This window comes from Hemicordylus capensis, chromosome 2 (genome assembly GCF_027244095.1).
Source record: "Hemicordylus capensis ecotype Gifberg chromosome 2, rHemCap1.1.pri, whole genome shotgun sequence".
In the NCBI taxonomy this organism is placed as follows: domain Eukaryota; kingdom Metazoa; phylum Chordata; class Lepidosauria; order Squamata; family Cordylidae; genus Hemicordylus; species Hemicordylus capensis.
Window position 1 is genome coordinate 423,206,225 of NC_069658.1, and position 19,707 is coordinate 423,225,931.

Below are 19,707 nucleotides of genomic sequence, written 5' to 3' on the forward strand. Positions count from 1 at the left end.
GACATTGGTCATCCCTTCTCTACTGCTCTGACAGTATCCCTTTGATGTGTAGAACGCTACTCTTAGGGACTTCCTTCCTTCCTCTTCCTCTTCTTCTCCCTTGCAACACCCACACTCCTCTCTCCCTGCACCATGTGTGCAGCAGAGATGCAGAAACTATCCCTCTGCATCCAGCTCAGGCGCGTAACAATGATAGGGCAAGGGGAGACAGTTGTCTGGGGGCCCCACTGCCTGGAGGGGCACCCCAGAGGCACCTCATGTGACTCCCCATTGCCCCCTGCCCAGCCCCATAGCCTCTCAGCCACTTGCCCTGTTCGCTGTCTCTCCAGCTTGTTCTCCTGGCCGGCAATGGAGGCAGCAGGCAAGCTGCCAAGAGCTCCTTTTCTCCCGCCTCTCAGCTGACCGGCGGGTGGGCGGGGCTTCCAGGGAGGCCTCGTGTAGGCCTCTGTGAAGCCTGAACTCCAGTAGGGCCCAAGCAAGCCAGGAAGGAGGAGGCAGCCAGAGTGGCCACCACTGTTCTCTACAGCAGAAGACCCCTTGCTGCCCAGCCCAGCCCAGCATTTGCCAGGTAGAGTGTGAACTCCTTTTTGTGGTTACCTTCCCCGCCCCGCCCCCCCCCGGATATATAGGCATCTGCTTGCCATAGGGCTTTGATATGGGGGGGAGGGACTGAGAAGTCTCTGAATATTTATTTTTAAACAGCTTGGAAAATTTGCTGGCTTTAAAAAAAACTATCTAAAAAGTCCTATAAGTGGCTTGTTTCATGGCAGAAAATTGCAAAAACTTCTGGAACAGTATTTTATTAATTTTATTTATTCATTCATTCATTTATAAATGCACTTATGTTCAAGTTGTTTTGCAACCCAGAAGGTCTGAGTGAGAACTGTGAAGCATGTGTGGTGCTTTTATTTTATTTTTCTTGTGTGTGAACTGCTCCCCAATAACTTGCAGGGACTTCAAGGTAAATCTGGCCAACATGTGAATGCAGCACCTCCATTCCAGAGGAGATGTGTCTTAAAGGGTTTTAAAAGCCTCCTGTGAAAAACCTCCTGCAATCAAACTTGACTGAATTTGTTCAGAATTCTGAGAAAACAAACATAGGTTCACCCTGCATGGTTGAAAGTCTCCTTTGCTAATCTGCAGCGAGGGGCCCATTTTAATAATTCATCTTTCTAGTGCGTTCTAGGCATTAAAAGTAATACAAATGTATAGTACTCAATGTATATCACTATATATTGTGACGTGTGTGTGTGTATTCAGTGAAATGTATTTGCAGGCAGCATACTTATTTTGGAATATCAGACTTAAATCCTTGGGGGCCTGGGGTGTGCGGAGGCCCTGGACTTTGGGGGGGGGGCATTTTAAAATCTTGTCTCTGGGCCCACTCCAACTTTGCTACGCCCCTGATCCAGCTAGCTAGCCTAGAGATCCTATCTCTCCACTTTACTATCTAGAATGGAGTTCACTAATAAAGACTCCTTATATTGATTTGAAACTATGAACCGGCTCCAAGTTTCTTCTATTCTCAGCATACACGCATGCCTAGGCAGACTCCACTATGTTTTGCCTCTGTGCACTCTGTTGTAATAGAAGGCTATCTCTTACCAGAGAGAATTCCCAACATCTTTTAGGTTCCTCAAAATACCAAGTTTTGTGTTCAAAACATGAATCTGCTTTGCCTGTGATGCAAATAGTTAGAAATGGAGGGAGGGGGAATCAACAGAGATTGGGGGAGGGGACTGCCGTCTGTTCATATATTTTTCTTCCTCCCTTTCTCTCTTGCCCAGCCTAGGTAAGCCTTTTTCTCCACATCCCAATGAAGGAGAGGTGGGAACTCATACCTTCATGAGTCCCCTTCCTTCCCTTAGGGATGGTGGCAGACATGTCCTGCCCTCTGTGTGTAAATGAGGCAGTGAGTCTGTGCTTGTGAATGAGAAGGGTCTCTCTGTGTGTTCGTATGTTTTGTGTGTGTGCACTGTTTCTGTAAAAAGGGATAAAGTCCTATGCACACCTGCTTGTGAGTAAGATTCATTGAAGTCAATAGAATTTAGTTGAAGTTGCCAGGCCCCCCGGGAATTTTAAGCATCTCACCCAGATTAATTAGCCTTCTGCTCTAAGACAGTAATAAAGGGGAGCATGTGTTCGTTTATGAGTTCTCAGACACAGAAGAACTACCCTGTTACCCTTGATTCCAGCTACCTTTAGCTGCCCTGCCCAGTGGGCACAAGTCACTCCTGTTTGTGATCAAGTGTTTTAGTATAAAAACTAGCTGACCCCGCACAGAGCATCTGTGCGGTTGTGCACTGGGCCTGTGGCATCCCCCCACAAGCCTCTCGCTCGCTCTCTCCGCCCCCCACAACTCTCTCTCTCCTCAGTCTTTCTATCTCTGTCTTGCAGTCCTTGCTTCGTCCTGCCGCTTCCAAGGCCTTTCGCCCGCTCGCCTGCCAGCCTCAGAGCTCCCTGCTCCTTCATGGAGCAGCACAGCCAACTGTCTGCTGCCTGCAGCCCCCAGAACCAACTGTCTGGCTCCCAAAGCCGCCCCCAGCCTCCGAGCTCCCTGGTGCTTCACGGCACGCCCAAACCAACTGTCAAACTGCTTTCCAGCTGCCTGCCCAACTCCCGGCCTCCAGAACTCTCTCCCCTTCTGTCAGCCAATCGCCCTCCCCTCTCTCTGTCAGCCAATCTCCTCCTTTCTGCCATGTCTCCACACATGGCCCGTCTTGGAGAATTAATGATATAGATACCAGGTTGGTGCTCCTTCTGAATTAACATTGACTGAGTCCTCCTAAACAGCCTTTGAACTGTCTACACCAGGGTTTCTTAACCTTGGGCCCCCAGAAGTTGGACTACAACTCCCATCATCCTCAGCCACAAAGGCCATGTCCGAGGATGATGGGAGTTGTAGTCCAACATCATCTGGAGGCCCAAGGTTAAGAAACTCTGGTCTACACGATGAAGGTGATAAAGCAGAGGGGTAAAAAAAGAAATTTTCCTTTCTTTCCTTTCACTGTGTGTTTCAATATGGGATGATGACTGCAATCATCATTGGTGGTGAACGTACACTTTGGACCAGGAGTGGTAGTTATTCTAGATTAATTAAGCCACAATCATGGGTATAGTGGAAGGAGGACATGCAGGGGCGGAGCACTGGTGCTTCTTAGCTTCTATGGCTGGGGTGGGCATGGCCATAGGGGCTGTCATGGAGAGCACCTGTACTTCTGAATTTGCAACGACATCACTGGCCACAATTCATGGGGATGATTTTATATCTGTGTCATCGAAGGCAATCACATGTGTTTTCATATTCTGCCCAAACGAATGAATTATTCTAGAGGGAAAATCAAGTTCTCTTGAATCAGGAATAAGTAATCCCATGGCCTCTCGGCAAACTCGCATACAACCCAAGAAATGCATCAAGCGCCAATATTAAGACATTTCCCCTGCATCCATGTCAAGGCACACCCAGCTACTTGGCAATGCTGATTGGGGAGTGCAGCCGATGACAGCTGGATTATACAGAGTTCCTTATCTCATCTCTGCCTGCACCCCTCCCTCAAGATGTGGAACCTTTACAAGTTGGGAAAGGCCTTTAAAATGTAAGAACTGGACAACTTGAGAAACTACTGCAACTCCCATTCATTTTTTCTCTCTGATTTTTCTGGTGGCAGATTCATATCAGATGTTAACTTTTTAAATCCCAACCCCACCAAAACACACACACACACAACCAGTTTTGAGAGATGGAGAACTATAAAATGTAGACAGCAGGTGCATGAACATTATATTATCTCTATTATAAGTGCCTTTATCTGAAACATCTTAGTTTTTATCTAACATGGAGGTATACCTCAGTGTTGAAAAAAGTACTGTATTTACCCAAATCAACTACAACTCAGAATTTAAGATGATCCCCTTAAAAATATCTGTATTTACTTGAACACTACCTGTATTTACTTGAAAGGAAGATGCCTGTGAATTTAAGACCGCCCCCCCCCATTTCTAACATAAAAAAAACTTGGGGGGGAAACTAGACTTGGATTCAGGTAACTTGTGCCTGACATCATGAATGGTGCTGGTTCATTCCTTTAAAGTCCTAGGCAGCTTGGAACCTGGATGCCTTGAGAATAGCAGTCCTGCTACATACTCCACTCTACCCAGAGGCCCTGCTCTGAGTGCCACTGCCTGGTGAAGTAAGACAGGCATCCAGGAGAAGTAAGTGAATCTTCAGGTATGTGAAGCAGGATGCCAAAAGACTCGAGGCATGTTCAGACATCATATGGAACCACTGTTAAAGACGAGCTCCACACAATATCCCTCAGCCTCAGGATCACGCACTTCCATCCACGTGTGAGCATCTACTTCCTATCTAGGTTAGGAAAAGCCAAGATTGGTTATAATGTTCGAATCCACCAGTCTTGGCTTATTCCAACCTACTTGTTTAAGAGAACCTGCAGGCACCTCACTTCAACCCTTGGGTTTAGATTTTGGATTATTTGAAGTAGGTTAAAATAAGCCAAAATTAGTAGGTTCAGATTTCACAACCAATCTCGACTGATCCTCACCTAAATAGGAAGTAGAGACATGCAGGGATGGGAGGGAGCAGTACCTATTCTAGAGGCTGAGGAACATCACATGGAGCTTGACTTCAGCCAGGGTTCTGCCTATGTGAGGTCTGACCCCACGTCCCTAAATATCTGTGTGTCTCCACAATCCACCTGTAAAGGCATTTGGTCAAGAGCTTCTGCAAACAACCTTTCTGTTACTAGCCTGGCTGAGGCCCAGAACTGCTTAAATTCAGCAAAGGAATTGTATCACTTGCCTTTGGATCATTCCGTGAGCCCTGGATTTTTGAGTACTTTAGGCTGGAGAAAGCGCTTGTGTGAAAGCAAACACTCATAACATGTTAGTAGAGAGTAGAGCCCAATCTTGGCACAGGCCTCTGGTCTGTAGAGCTTCGTGGCAGAAAAACTAGGACAAAGCTAAGCTAGCCAGTTCAAAAGCAAATGGACATCTGGCAAATGGAAGCTTCAGCCATGTGCTGACTCAGTGTCACTCTCTTGGGCTTTGTACAATAAGCAGTTGAGTGGAACACTCCTATTAAATTTAAATGCTTTTGTCAAATAAAAAAGAGGAGCAATGACTTTTGCAGATTAAAATAAAGAGGAATCAAGAAAAAGAAGAGCTAACTATTTATTGAGAGGTAATGCAGTACTAGGCAGATTGCAAAATAGTCTGCCTTTGAGCTACTGCAGTCTGCCATACATGGCTGATAGGCTGTATTCAGCTTGGTGGGTTGCAAGTTGTGCAGGCCTGTTAAACAGCAATTTCCCAGAGCACAACAAGGTTTAAAGCAGCTGCACCAAATGGCGCAGTGGGGAAATGGCTTCACTACCAAGCCAGAGGTCACCAGTTCGAATCCCCACTGGTATGTTTCCCAGACTATGGGAAACACCGATATCGGGCAGCAGTGATATAGGAAGATGCTGAAAGGCATCATCTCATACTGCACGGGAGATGGCAATGGTAACCCCGCCCCCCTGTATTCTACCAAAGGCAACCACAGGGCTCTGTGGATGCCAGGAGTCGACACTGACTCGACGGCACACTTTACCTTTATTGGGCTTCAGTTTTGATTGCAGAAGGGTGTGCTTAACCCTTCCTCCATATAATTCCTTCATCTAAATTGCCCTGACCAAAACTGTGATTAGGCTCACAGCTGAAAAAATATGGAGAGGAAGAGTGTGTGCGTGTGCGTGTGCATGCGCATGCACATGCACTTGACTGGTGAAATGGGTGTGGTGGTGGTCAGGAAATCTAATCATGGCTTTCCTGCATCATGTCTGTTTCAACTTCACATCTGCAAACAGCCTGATTCTCAGGTGATATGTTTGAATATTTCCACTCTACAAAATCTCTAATAATGCTGAAATAAATTCTGGAGAGACTCTTTCAACATAGGGAGTTTTACCAGTGAGTGAAAAAAAGACTGGATACTCTTAAAAGCGAAAGGCTATGCTAACTTCCTCATGCTTCAAAATCCTGTTATGTGCTTGCACATCCTACCAAGAAACAGAATCCAATGTGAGGCTATGCAGATGAAGGGGTGGAACTATGCAGACGAAGATTAACATCTGGAAGATTGACATCTGGCAGTGTTGTCTAACCAATTCTATTGGATAATTAGATAATTAGATGTATCCAATTCTATTGGATAAAGTACAAAGACAGCAATCTGGGACATAGTTGAGAGGGAATAATAAACTATGCTTTTCATGCTGGACACTAGATTCATCAGGGGCAGGGCTTAATTTGTGCCAGATCTCAGCCCTGGTATCTGTTTTAACTGGAATGTATGAAGAGTGCTCCTGAGCATGTGCAAACTGCATTTCCTCTGCCTTCAATAACCACAGTTAGTTGTCCTACATCAGGGATTAGCTTTCAGATCAGGGAGCTGTTTCCAGTAAGAGTTAGTCTCTCAAACCTTTCTTTTTAGAAGTGAAACACTGGACAGGGGGCAGGTTTAACCACACTCCCATGTGTCCTTGAATTCATTCCTTTACTTTCTCTCATATAAATTAACGGCTGCCGTTCAGGCCTGCAGGGAGGGGGAAAATGTGCTGTGCTCAGGGACAATGTTGTAGTGAGGTCAAAATGTGCCTACCCACTCCTGACAGGAGCCCTTTGGGGCAATATGTTCTGAGCTGGATGGGGGCAAACAAGCTGAAACGTAATCCAGACAAGATGGAAATGCTCCGGGTTGGTAAAATTGTTTCTCCGAGTAGCGAGATAAATCTGGTCTTGGGTGGGGTCACACTCTCTCTGAAAGTCAGAGTTCATAGTTTGAGGGTGCTTCTGGAACTAATGCTGTCCTTGGAAGCACAGGTGGCGGCGGTGTGCAGAAGTTCCTTTAACAGCTATTAGTGGTATGCCAGGGTGCAACCCTACTTGGAGAAGTTGGACCTGATCTCAGTCACTCATGTGTTGGTGACATCCAGATTGGACTACTCCAATGCACTCTACATGGAGCTGCCCGTAAAGATGGTTTGGAAGCTTCAGCTGGTCCAGAATACTGCTGCAAGGTTGCTTGTGGGCACAAGTCACTCCACAAGTGTTAAACCTATCCTGCAGCAGCTTCAAAGATTACCAGTCCACTTCCGGGCTAGATTAAAAGTGCTGGACCTGACCTTTAAAGCCCTACAGAGGGTGGGGCTGGGGTACCCATCAGACTGTATTTGCTCATATGAACCTGCCAGGACCCTCAGTTCGTCATTATTATTATTATTATTATTGTTTACATTTATATCCCGCTCTTTCTCCAAGGAGCTCAGAGTACATGGTTATTTTTATCCTCACAACAACCCTGTGAGGTAGGTTAGGCTGAGAGATACATGACTGGCCCACAGTCACCCAATGAGTTTCATAGTTGAATGGGGATTAAAACTCGGGTCTTCCCGGTCCTAGTCCAACACTCTAACCACTACGCTATGTTGACATCTCAGGCCCTGCTTATGGCCCCACCACTGACAGAGATCTAGTTGGCAAGGACTAGAGATGGGGCCTTTTTGGTTGTGGCCCCTAAGACACATCATTTTAGAGAGGCTTTTAGATGTTTTATCCACTGCTTATATCTGGTAGAGTTCTTAGTTTTTAGCTTTTTTCTTATAACTTTTAATTTGAAACTTTTAAAAAATGTAACTTTTAAATGTGGTTTTAGCCTGGTCTTTTAACTTTTATCACTTTTAATAATTTTTCATGAAGGGGTGGGGTATAAATATTTTAAACAAGTTGTTCTGGTAAGGACTAATCTGCTTACTTTCTTTTCACTGTAATCTTAATTGAGAATTACTATCCTCACAAGTTAGCCCACTTGCACCTCAAACATTCATGTGCCCGCCATCTTGAATAGGGGTGGATGACATCATCACAAACTATGCCATTGAGGTGTCCTTATGTGTCCTCCAACTGTACCCAATTAGGTTCATATTGGTCTCTAGGCATTGCGAAGTTGATGGAGCACACACACACAGAGCCAGGTTATCTCATATGTTTACTTAAGGAAAGTAGGCTAATAAAAAACAAGTACATAAATATGTGTTTGTGAGCACTGACCTCAGTGCACAGTGATGCCTTGAAATCTCCCTCTCTTTCTCACACTCCCAAACTCTCTCCCTCTCTCTTCTGCAATAGATGATTGTCCACACAAACCTATGACCACAATAATGATGAACATTTGGCTACTAGCAGGTTTGCAAACTCTGTCTGAAGCTATTCCTGGAGATTCCATCCACACCCCACCACCAATATTTTTCACACTATCAAGCCATTAAAATTTCCAGGGTGGCTTTCAGTAATCTCTTGGAGATGGATACTGATTCCTGGAGATTCCAGGGCAATCCTGAAGAGCTGGCAACCCTATTCATGAATTTATAAACAAATAAGACAAGGGATTAAAATGACTAAAACATATCTGGGAGAATAAAGTCCACTGCCCAGTAACTGGGAAGCAACCTTAACCTCTGGGAATGTAAGGTCCAGTAACTATGAAGCTAGCAGTTATTCTCAGCAATAGGCCCAGTGCTTCATGGGAAAGGCCAGCCCAGCCTCTGTCCCAGAGGATTCTAAAAAAGAAGCTGCTGGCAAATGAAAGCATTTTGTTGAGGTTAGCTTTAGAGACAGAGAACCACAGCTATCCAGGAGGTCTCTGGGCTGCCTGAGGTAAAGAAAAATATGAAAACCCCCCCATCTGTGAGCATTCTCAGGCAATGCTGTCGAGGCAGCAACAGCAGCACGAGTGCTCTCAGACTGTGCCACCAAGCCAAGCAGGGGCATTCTTGGCTCAAGCTGGGATGGGAGGAGGGGGAAAGCTCACTCCAGGAGGGCAAGGAGAGGAAAATGAATGGCATGCCCCAGTGGGTTAAGGAAGGGCAGTGGCAGTGGGCAGCAGAGGCCTGTGGGGTGGTGCCTGTGAGGTGGTGGTGGTGGGCAGTGGTTGTTGCTCGCTGCTGCCCTGCCCCTCCTTGTGCCTGTACTTGAGTTTGCCACCTCATCCTGCTTCATGGAAGGGTCAGTCTAGGATCATGAATGAACCCTGAAAAGTTTTCTCTTTGTAGCTGAGGGAACTTTGGGATAGGTTTCTCCACTCATAGGTGAAGTCAAAACTTGCCAAGAGGAAGCATTTTCTCCAATACAGTGTTGTCCGTATAAAGTGTGCCGTCAAGTCGGTGTTGATTCCTGGAGCTCACAGAGCCCTGTGGTTTTCTTTTGGTAGGATACAGGAGGGGTTAGTCATTGCCTCCTCCTGTCCCAAGCAGTATGAGATGATGCCTTTCAGCATCTTTGCTGTATCGCTGCTGCCTGGTATAAAGGTAAAGTGTGCCGTCGAGTCAGTGTCGAATCCTGGCGACCACAGAGCCCTGTGGTTGTCTTTGGTACAGGAGGGGTTGACCATTGCTTCCTCCCGCACAGTATGAGATGATGCATTTCAGCATCTTCCTATATTGCTGCTGCCCGATATAGGTACCAGTGGGGATTCGAACTGGCAACCTCATGCTTGTTAGGCAAGTCATTTCCCGCTGAGTCGTTAGATGGCTTGCTGCCCATATATAGTCCACTTGGTATAGTCCACTTCTATTCATTCAAAACTTCCACACTGCCTATTCCTCCTAAACGACACACCCCTATATCTGCACCACATGGCCAGCCTGGGAGTGGTTGGGTGTTGCCATATACCAAAGCTGCAATCTTGTGTGCCTGTATCACTGAACATGTACACATGTTCAGACTAGAGAAAGGGCTTGATAGTAAGCGGTCAATATGATGGGTGAAATGGTGGGCTAGCATGTGAGAAATGTAGGTTAAAATATCTGCCAAAACAGCTCACTAAGATCACTCTAAAAAAAGAACTGTCAACAGGGATGTAGCTATAATGGAGTGGATGGGTTCAAAGAACCTGGGTCCCCGAGCTCCTAAGGGCCCCCCAGCTCCACCCCTCCCTATTTTCTTCATTATCTCCCTCACTCTGAGGGATGAACATGGGCCCCCTTCCCCTAGCTACATCCCTGGCTGTCAAGTACACATTTTTTCCTACAGGTACCCAAAATTCCTGCTATCCTTGCTAGTTTTCTCATAGCTAAACTAGACATTAGTTTAGTGATCATAAAACTAGCAAGGTTAGCAGGAATTTTATCCTGGGTTGCCCACATCCCACCCCACACGTTTGCTATTGCATCAAATTGCCTATAGTAGACACGCAGTGTAGCAACAGAATAATCACTTCCGGATAGCCCAGCAAACAGCTTTCTCCTCCATGGTGTTCCAAGTGTAGTGGACAAACATTTGGAACGTTATTGTGGGGCAATTTGGAGTGGGAAAACAGTTGGCAGAAAAAGGGTCCCAGATTCTTCCTCCCCCTGCAACTTCTTCAGTTCCAACCACTCGCTGGAAGCAGTTTTACTTCTTTTTAAAAGGCTGTTGGGAGTTAATGTTACAGACCTCCATGTGCAGCATCCGGTTTGACCCTGAGTGGTTATGTGCCAACTGGTGTTTCTCAGGCTAACCTACTTCATAAGGTGGTTCCACACCTTCAGAATGGAGCTCAGAGGTCCACAAAGGAAGGGCAGGGTACAAGTAAGCAAAATAAGCTACTCTCCTCACCCTGAAGCTTGTTTTGCTTATAAAGAGTATAGATTATATGTACTTATATCCCATCTTATCCCTAAGGCTCAGGATAGCTAAACATTACAACTTACAAACCAGTGCTTTAAAAAGGGGTTGGTAGGGAGAAATAAGAAAGAAAGCCTTTTGCAAATAGTTCTGTATAAATAGCCTCCAACAGCCAGAGCCTTTTGCACCATCCCAGAGAACCACTGGCAGCTATAGCACAATTTGTGTCGGAGGGAAGGTGGTACCAGTTGCCAGGAACTCCCTTTAGCTAACACATAGGGGCATACTGTATTTCCTCCTTCAATTAGCTGCCAGAGTTCTTGCTTGCCCTTTGGCACCAGATGACATTGCTCTGCTTCCTGGATTCAACTAGCTGAACTAGATTTAACCAAACTGTGTATGGAAATGTAGGTACTACTGGAACAAATCACTGCAGAAGCAAGGATATTAAATCTCCATCACTGTAATTTTTCAGAACAGGGGAAACACCTGACTATACCAAATACATATGGTTAAATATAATGATTTAGACACAATTAAATTAATGCCTCTGGCTGCAATCAACAAACCAGGTAAGATTGTCAGTCTAGAAACTTTACTTCAGTGCAGACTGGCATGTTTTGAAGTAAGACAGGAGGATAATGATACAACGTGATTGCACATAATGCTTACTTGTGTGCCTAGCCTTGTCATTCATGGAGTGCTTTGATGTCATGGTGCTCAGTGAGGTCAAGGCAGTTGAGCTGAAGTATTATGCATAATAGAACCCTGCCTGCTAGTTTACTGGGTTAATGCCAAGGAGGGTTATCTAGCATCCATGCAGAGAGAGCGAGCGCGCAGTTACAATGTTGGTTCTAACTGCATGACTTTTGGAAGAAGCTTGTCACCATCCATTTCAGTGACTTCGCCACTTATACCTCAATAAAGAACCCGTATGAGCAATTCCAATCAGATTTTGTCACAGTTCATACTTATTTTTTCTATTGTCTGGTGTTCTGGTTAAGCATAAGGCAAATACTGAGACGTTAGGTGAATTCCACTGTAATCGACATCAAGCCTCTCTGGAGGGGATTTTTCTATTACGTTTGCTCAGCTCCAGATGAAGCAGGATGTAATTTAGGCACTAATGAAAAGTGGATTAATTCCCCTACCCTACCCTCAGATCTCCCATGATTATACTGGTATCCAAAGCTTAGTGATGAATATAGGTGAACTATTTTGTTGGTAAGTGGCGCAGTGGGGAAATGCTTGACTAACAAGCAGAAGGTTGAGGTTCAAATCCCCGCTGGTACTGTATTGGGCAGCAGCAATATAGGAAGCTGCTGAAAGGCATCAGCTCATACTGCGTGGGAGGAGGCAATGCTAAACCCCTCCTGTATTCTACCAAAGACAACCACGGGGCTCTGTGGGTGCCAGGAGTCAAAATCAACTTGATGGCACACTTTACCTTTACAGTTAGGGTAGAGCACAAGTTGGCATTCAGAGTGCATGCCCCACATTCATATTATCCCTTTCATTTCTCAGAAAGCCAGTACTGTATACTTTAATTTCCCCTTTAATAATTCCAACACTCCCTTCTCAAAACTGCTATTAAATCTTTACACCTGATCAGTATATTATAATTATCTATAATTCCATACCTCCCAACATGTCCCTATTTCTCCATTTAGGTGAATAGGGTAATCAGGACATGTTGGCAGGTATGCAACATTGTCTTTGGCTGCCTCCAGTGTCCTTTATCAGATGTGTCTCTCTAGCAAAAACTCTTTCATTTCCCCCCCTCTCTGACTCCAAAATATTTAACCTCAGATCCACAGCAGAGCAAGGAGTATATCTCTGGTCCAAGATCTCCATTCAGTCTGAGGATCTGTTAGGAAGAATAGACATTGCACATATGTAGCACAATCCCCAATCTGTCTATGTACATATGGGTCTTACATAATCAATCAGAAAAATGAAGGGGTGGGTCTTTCCCCTTCTGTAGACAGCAATGGAGTTATGTCTTTTTTTTATTGTGTACTTCCCCCACAAACATCTGAGAATAGAAATTAAGAGTTAAGGAAAGAAAGCGGCATGAGGATACTGCTGCCTCATCTCCCAGTTTAGTGGCAAATTTAAAGGTACAAGGGGCATCTCCAGTCTGAGACTGAGCACCCCTAACTGCAAGAGTATTTCCTATTAATATAAATGGCCATTTCTTTACTGTTTTCTCTGTATTACTGAGGGAATTGCAGATATGGGGTGGGGGGGAGATGGAAACATGCTAGTATTCTTATAAGGAAACCCATATAGGGGGACTCCTATGATTTCCCCATTGTAATGGACGGACCACCATCTGGTTAAGGTTGGACTTACAGTTACGTCCTACCTCTGCAGGAGTGAGGGGCCTATTACAATGGCCCATCCAAGAAGGTTATTGGATCCAAAAGGATTCCAAGAAGCCTTGGTTGGATTTAATGTTGGCTCAGCCGACGATCCGGTTGATGCCTGGTAGAAAATTGGAAGAGTCTGCTTACCAGGGCAGTAGATGTGATCACTCCTAAGCGTCCTCTCCGACCCGCTTCAAAAATGGCTCTGTGGTATACGGAAGATCTGCCAAAGCTGAAGCGGCAAGGTAGACGACTGGAACGCAAGTGGAGGAAGACCCAACTCGAAGAGGTGCTTGCTATCAGCTTTGGCTGATACACCAGCTATGTCCATTTCAAGGAATGGACACGGTGTATCAGCCAAAGCTGATAGAAAGCACCTCTGGCCACCACCTTAACCTGGGACACCAGGGTGAGGTTTGGATCCAGAAGTACCTCCAGAATGATTATCTTTTCCTTCCAGGGGGAGTCTGGACAAATAGGCATTTTGTACATATAGGCAAATAATCTGGGCAAATAGGCATTTTGCATATATGGGTTTCCTTATAAGAATACAAGTATGTTTCCATCTCCCCCCACCCTCCATATCTGCAGTTCCCTCAGTAATACAGAGAAAACAGTAAAGAAATGGCCGCTAATTTATATTAATAGGAAATACTTTTGCAGTCTCAGACTGGAGTCTGAGTCTCGGTCTTGGACTGGAGATGCCCCTTGTACCTTTACATTTGCCACTAAACTGGGAGATGAAGCAGCAATATCCTCATGCCAGTTTCCTCCCTTAGCTCTTAATTTCAATTTTCAGTCGTGCAGCCCCGTTTGGGACCGAAATACCCCCACCCCCCACATCAGGCCTGCTTGTGTGGGAGCAGAGCATGCACACATCACCAAGCCTTGAATCGTCAGTGGGGAATGTAAGCTCCGTGGAGCCTTCCTCATCCCACCCCGCCCACCTGCTCTTGGTGATTGTGAAAATCGCCACATTGTGTGAAGAAGCTTTTTAAAGTGTGTGTGTGTGTGTGTGTGTGTGTGTGTGTGTGTGTGAGACAGAGAGAGAGAGAGAGAGAGAGAGAGAGAGAGAGAGAGAGAGAGAGAGAGAACCAGGATTTGAGCCTGCAGTGGGGATGACAGGCAAGGTTTTCAGCCTGTGCGTTACCAGTCCTCCATCCCTTAGTTTCCAAGTTAGGACAAAATGAAGAAAGCTATCTTGTCATACCACATTTATGGCGGGGGGGGGTGAGGGGTGTCACCACAGACTCCATTTATTGTTAGCACAACATGAGGAATGCAGAGCTTCTGGTTCCACTACTAGAGAGCTGTCTTTTCCCAGATAACAAATGATTTAATGCTTTCTTTATCTTCTCTTTTCTTTCTTTCTTTTTTAAAAGAGCTCCTTTCTGTGTAGTTCTTTAAAATGTAGTTCTTCAATATACCCTGTACTCTATAAATGAAAGGAAGTGCTGACAGGAAATCTTTTGTTGCTACCGGGATACTAGTTACAAGAGGGTAACTGGTTTATTATACTGTACAATGTTGGATGTTAAAGTCAGATGCTGATGTGTAAACAGCAGCAATTACATAGAGTGTTTCCCACAAACCTGTGGGTTCTCCATCCCACAGATTAGAGCACTCCTGAATCTCTTGTTACAAGGCAGTTTCTATACAGACTACAGCACTAGTCTTTTGGATCTGACTGAAATAATGAGATCCAGAGTTACTGTAGCAATTCTAGATGACTAAATAGTATTCATGATATTTTTCTGAGTGTTTAGGGCATTTGATAGCTTTCTTCCACATAAGAACAGCCCTGCTGGATCAGTCCCAAGGCCTATCTAGTCCAGCATCCTGTTTCACACAGTGGCCCACCAGATGCTGCTGGGAAGCCCACAGGCAAGAGCTGAGGGCAGGCCCACTTTCTTGCTGTTGGTCCCCTGCAACTGGCAATGAGAGGCATTGTGCCTCTGAGGCTGGAGATGGCCCACAGCCACCAGACTAGTAGCCATTGATAGACCTGTCCTCCATGAATTTGTCTAAGCCCCTTTTAAAACCATCCAAACTAGTGGTCATCACCACATCCCATGGCAAATAATTCCATAGATTAATTATGCCATATATGCCTTGATGAAAATATCCCAAATTCAACTGTTTAGTCTAAACCAGAATTACTAGCATTAATTATTTATTGCACTTATATTTCACTATTTCTTCAAGGAACTCAGGGTTATGCATATCATTCTCCCCCCACCCTGGTCTTCTTTTATTATTATGATGACCCTGTGAGGTAGGTTAGGCTGAGAGAGCGGGGGGGGGGGGGGGAGGCGCTCAGCAGGCTTCATGACTGAGTGGGTATGTGAAGCTCCTATCACCCCCAGCCACAATTTATGCTAGCATGGTGTAGTGGTTAGAGTGCTGGACTAGGACCAGGGAGACCCGAGTTCAAATCCCCATTCAGCCATGATACTCGCTGGGTGACTCTGGGCCAGTCACTTCTCTCTCAGCCTAGCCTACTTCACAGGGTTGTTGTGAGGAGAAACTCAAGTATGCAGTACACCGCTCTGGGCTCCTTGGAGGAAGAGCGGGATATAAATGTAAAAATAAATAAATAAATAAATAAAAATTATAGTTCAACAAGAACTGGAGAGCCAAGGTTGTTGCTACCCTACATCACACTCACTTGTGATTTAATAGATGGTGTCATGACTGGACTAGTCAAACCTTCAAATTGCATTACGATCAAATTTGCTCATATTTAGAGATCAAATACATTTTACCTCTACATTTCAGCCTTTGCCAAGTTTCTAGTCCTTAAGTTCACTAACATCTTGGTCATATATCCTCATAAAGATCAGAGACGCAAAAAGCCAATTAACCAACCAACAAAACCCCCCAATAGCCTCAAATATGCTTTCTCTAATGGTTACAATTTTCGTTAAGCATTACTACCGATTTTTTCAAAAAGCAAGCCAACAGTTTTCAAGGTTCCGCTCTAGCAAAAGCTAGACAATTGCGCTACTACCGTGCTTTCCGGAAATGAACTGGTACCGGCTAGACTACGTTCCCCGCCGGACTACGAATCCGAAAGATTAGTTATTTTCGTTTGCGGAATAACACACATGCACGCTGCCAAGCATTTCTTGCGCGCGTGGCAACCAAAGGAAGCCGGGGAGAACCGGACTGAGGGGGTGGAGAGAAAGTGACGGTAAGGGAGAGCATCAGAAAAGAGCATGCGCAAAGAAACTAGCCGAGGCTCGGGTTGGAAGGTGAGTGGGCGTGGTTGAGAAGGTGGGAACAGGCGGCTCAGATTCCAGAAGGGGGCGTGGTCACTCTGTCTCTTCTTTGCTCGGCGGTCGAGGTGCGCTGCAGCCTTAGTAAAAGTAACAGGTGCGCATAGCTGGAAGGGGTTGGTCGGGGAGCGGTCGTGAGAAAGTCGAGGTAAGTGGAAGGGAGCTTTTTGAGTCCTGCGGATTCTGCTGGAATGAATTTGGTTGTTTAGATGCTCCAGTCGTGCCTCGCAAAGTAGTGTTTCTGGTATCCCCAAGGTATCCTTAATGTGTTGGTGGCGGGTGGCCGTATCTTTTTCTCCGCTTCCAAGGAGAGAATAGCTAGTCTGGGGAAGGCGAAGGTGCTTTCCATTCTCGGGTGGCGGCGGCGGCGGCGGAGATAGCAGGTGGTATGCAAGCAATGTCATTCTCCCATGGGGATCATCCATACAGCATGCCTTGCGAGGAGTGGGGGATGGCCGAGTAGTCGGTAGCAAAGAGAGGAAAGGGCATTTGGGTTAAAATTTGGGTAAAGAATGATGGAAAGGGGCCAAAAGGCTTTAAAGGTACTGGTACACTTTTGTGGCTCATTGTAGGGTAGTAGTTGGGGGACTGATCGCTGCTGCCCTTGTGGTATCTGACTCATCAAATGCTGTGAATAATAGAGGTGACTCGATTATAATGTGCCTTTGGCAAACTAAAACTGTGCCAGGGCTGGCAACCTTAATTAGCAGGCAGATGTGCCTTGTTTGGGGGTGCTATGTATTTTCTTGTTCTTCCCTCCCAGAGTATATATCAATGGCTACTAGTCGGAGGGCTGTGGGCCACCTCCAACCTCAAAGGCAGGATGCCTCTGAGTACCAGTTGCAGGGGAGTAATGGCAGGTGAGAGGGCATGCCCTCAACTCCTGTCTGTGGCTTCTAGTGGCATCTGGTGGGCCACTGTGCAAAACAGGATGCTGGACTAGATGGGCCTTGGGCCTGATCCAACAGGGCTGTTCTTATGTTCTTATAGGATCCTTCTTTGGGATCTTTAGGGTGGTAAAGTTACTAGCCTCTAAGTTTCTCTTGTGTTTTCCTGAAAGTGGGATCACTTGAGATGGTAATATTGAGTGTGTTATAGTACTTGATTGCAATTCCTAGGTAAAGTTAGTTGTGCTGTCGAGTGGGTGTTGACTTCTGGCCCCCACAGAGCCCTGTGGTTTTCTTTGGTAGAATACACTTCTCTCTCAGCCTAACCTACTTCACAGGGTTGTTGTGAAAGAGAAACTCAAGTATGTAGTACACCGCTCTGGGTTCCTTGGAGGAAGAGCGGGATATAAATGTAAAAATAATAATAATAGTACAGGAGAGGTTTACCATTGGCATCTCCCATGCAGTATGAGAGGATGCCTTTCGGCAACTTCCTATGTTGCTGCTGCCTGATATAGATGTCTGGGAAACATACCAGCGGGGATTTGAACCAGCAACCTCTTACTCCCTAGGCAAGTTACTTCCCCGCTGCACCATTAGGTGGCTAATTCCTTGGTAGTGGTGAGGTTTTGTTTTACCTGGGTCTTGTTGCAGCGCAAGGGGATATTTGGGTGCTAGAGCTTGACCTGAGGAAGTTGGGTGTAGAGCATATATGGTGTTTCAGATTCCTTTAATCTCTAGTATGTTCCCCATACTGACCCATATGATGGGATCCTTGGTGGATCAACATGGTATGATCTCTAGTCCTCACTTTGGTCCAGAGGCGTAACTAGGGAAAACGGCGCCCGGGGCAAGCACTGAAATGGCGCCCCCCCACCGCACACCCCCCACCGCACCCCCAACATACTACATTATACTTAGGTTTTTCCTCACAAGCACCCGCCGCCGCTGCCAAGCCAGGCCACTGACTGGCCGCCAGGCGCCAGCAAAGCAATGCGGGGGGGGTGCAGGTGGCGTGGAAGGGACCGCTCATGGGGAAGGGGGCACCGACGCGCTCCCTTGACTGCTGCAGTGCTGCTGCACGGAGCAGGAAACATTTGTATTAACAAAAAATTAAAAAAAATTTAAAAAAATTTGGTCATGGCGGCGCCCCCCACGTGACCAGAAAAGATGGCGCCCGGGGCACGTGCCCCCCCTGCCCCCCCTATAGTTATGCCTCTGCTTTGGTCACCCATACAAACCTCTTTTTTAGAGCCCCTGAATCATTAGTAGGTGTGACAGATGTTTGTGTTCCTCGTGAAAAGTCCCATTTTGGATGTAAAAATTCAGATTTGTCTTGTTTTATAACACTTGTCTATATTCCTTAAAAAGAGGCCAGCACAAAACATTGGTTTCTTTTTTTAGAGTGTGTAAAAAAACACCATACGTTTTAAACGTCTAGTGAGCAACTGTTGTGGAAGCATCACTCTGAGAAGGAGATGGAGTGCCGTGGGCCTGCCAGTACCCTAGGTCACATTGCTGTAGTCACCAAATACTCTCTTGTGTCTGGGTTAGCGACTTGAGGCAAGCTGGTACTCCTCTGAGAGTCTGATTTGGTCCTAGGGCCTTGATTCATGGATCCCTGTTTTAAATTATTTCCTGTGCACTTGCCATGTGACTAATTATTCCCCCTTTTGGTTTTGGTTCTTCTGTCTACACTGTGGTGCCCAAAATGAGCTGATCCCCAACTTCTTGGACCTGTGTGTGTCTGTATCTGTGTAGAGGACGTGCCAGTTTACTGATTCTAGGAAGTTACTTGACCCACTCAGAACAGTTCTATGTTGTGCACTGGTACCAAAGGCGAGCCTGATCATGGACACTTGTGTGCTTGACTTCACTGCAGGCTTGGTATAGGCTGACACCCCTGGATGATTGGTCTGGTGCATGCATTTAGTGATGCGATGCTTGCTTTTTGCTGAGAGTAATCCAGCTAATTGCCAGGGTGGATTTGATTTAAATCAAACTGATTTAAATCATGATTTAAATCACGATTTAAATCACTAGCAGGGTGGATAAAAATAAAAAAAATCCGATTTAAATCAAAAAAATCAGATTTTTTTGCTTTAAATTGGATTTTTTTTGCTTTAAATCGGATTTTTTTTAATTTAAATTGGATTTTTTTGATTTTTATCCACCCTGCTAGTGATTTAAATCGTGATTTAAATCAGTTTGATTTAAATCAAATCCACCCTGCTAATTGCTATGAACTTCCTCCAACAGTATAGCACTAACGTGCGGAAAATCTGCAAGGAAGCAAGTTAGAAAAACTCTAGGGGGTCCTATGATAGCTAGCAACATCACTGTAAAAATTATCTGGACTTGGTTTAAATGTGGGTCCTCCTGTATAACCACGCTATCTTGTTGAAATGGAAGTGCAGGCACCTCTACTCTGCAGGTGCCTGCATATTCCCAGCCTGTACTGGATTCTTCTGAACCATGAGGGGAGAGATTCCTGGAAGTATAGAAACACAA

At 45.6% G+C, this 19,707-nt stretch overlaps 1 protein-coding gene across 6 annotated transcripts in view; it reads left to right on the forward strand.

Moving 5' to 3' along the window:
* Window positions 1-449: 449 nt before the first annotated feature.
* Window positions 450-19,707, forward strand: part of LIMA1 (LIM domain and actin binding 1) — a 97,129-nt gene continuing 77,871 nt past the window's right edge. For 2 of the 6 annotated variants that reach the window (XM_053293973.1, XM_053293980.1), the window contains exon 1: window positions 16,262-16,285. The gene's annotated coding sequence lies outside the window, so the exon portion shown is untranslated. Of the gene's footprint in view, window positions 569-16,261; window positions 16,286-16,308; window positions 16,458-16,540; window positions 16,565-19,707 lie in introns of those variants that run through there. The other 4 variants (XM_053293977.1, XM_053293976.1, XM_053293975.1 and 1 more) reach the window with 4 other exon arrangements.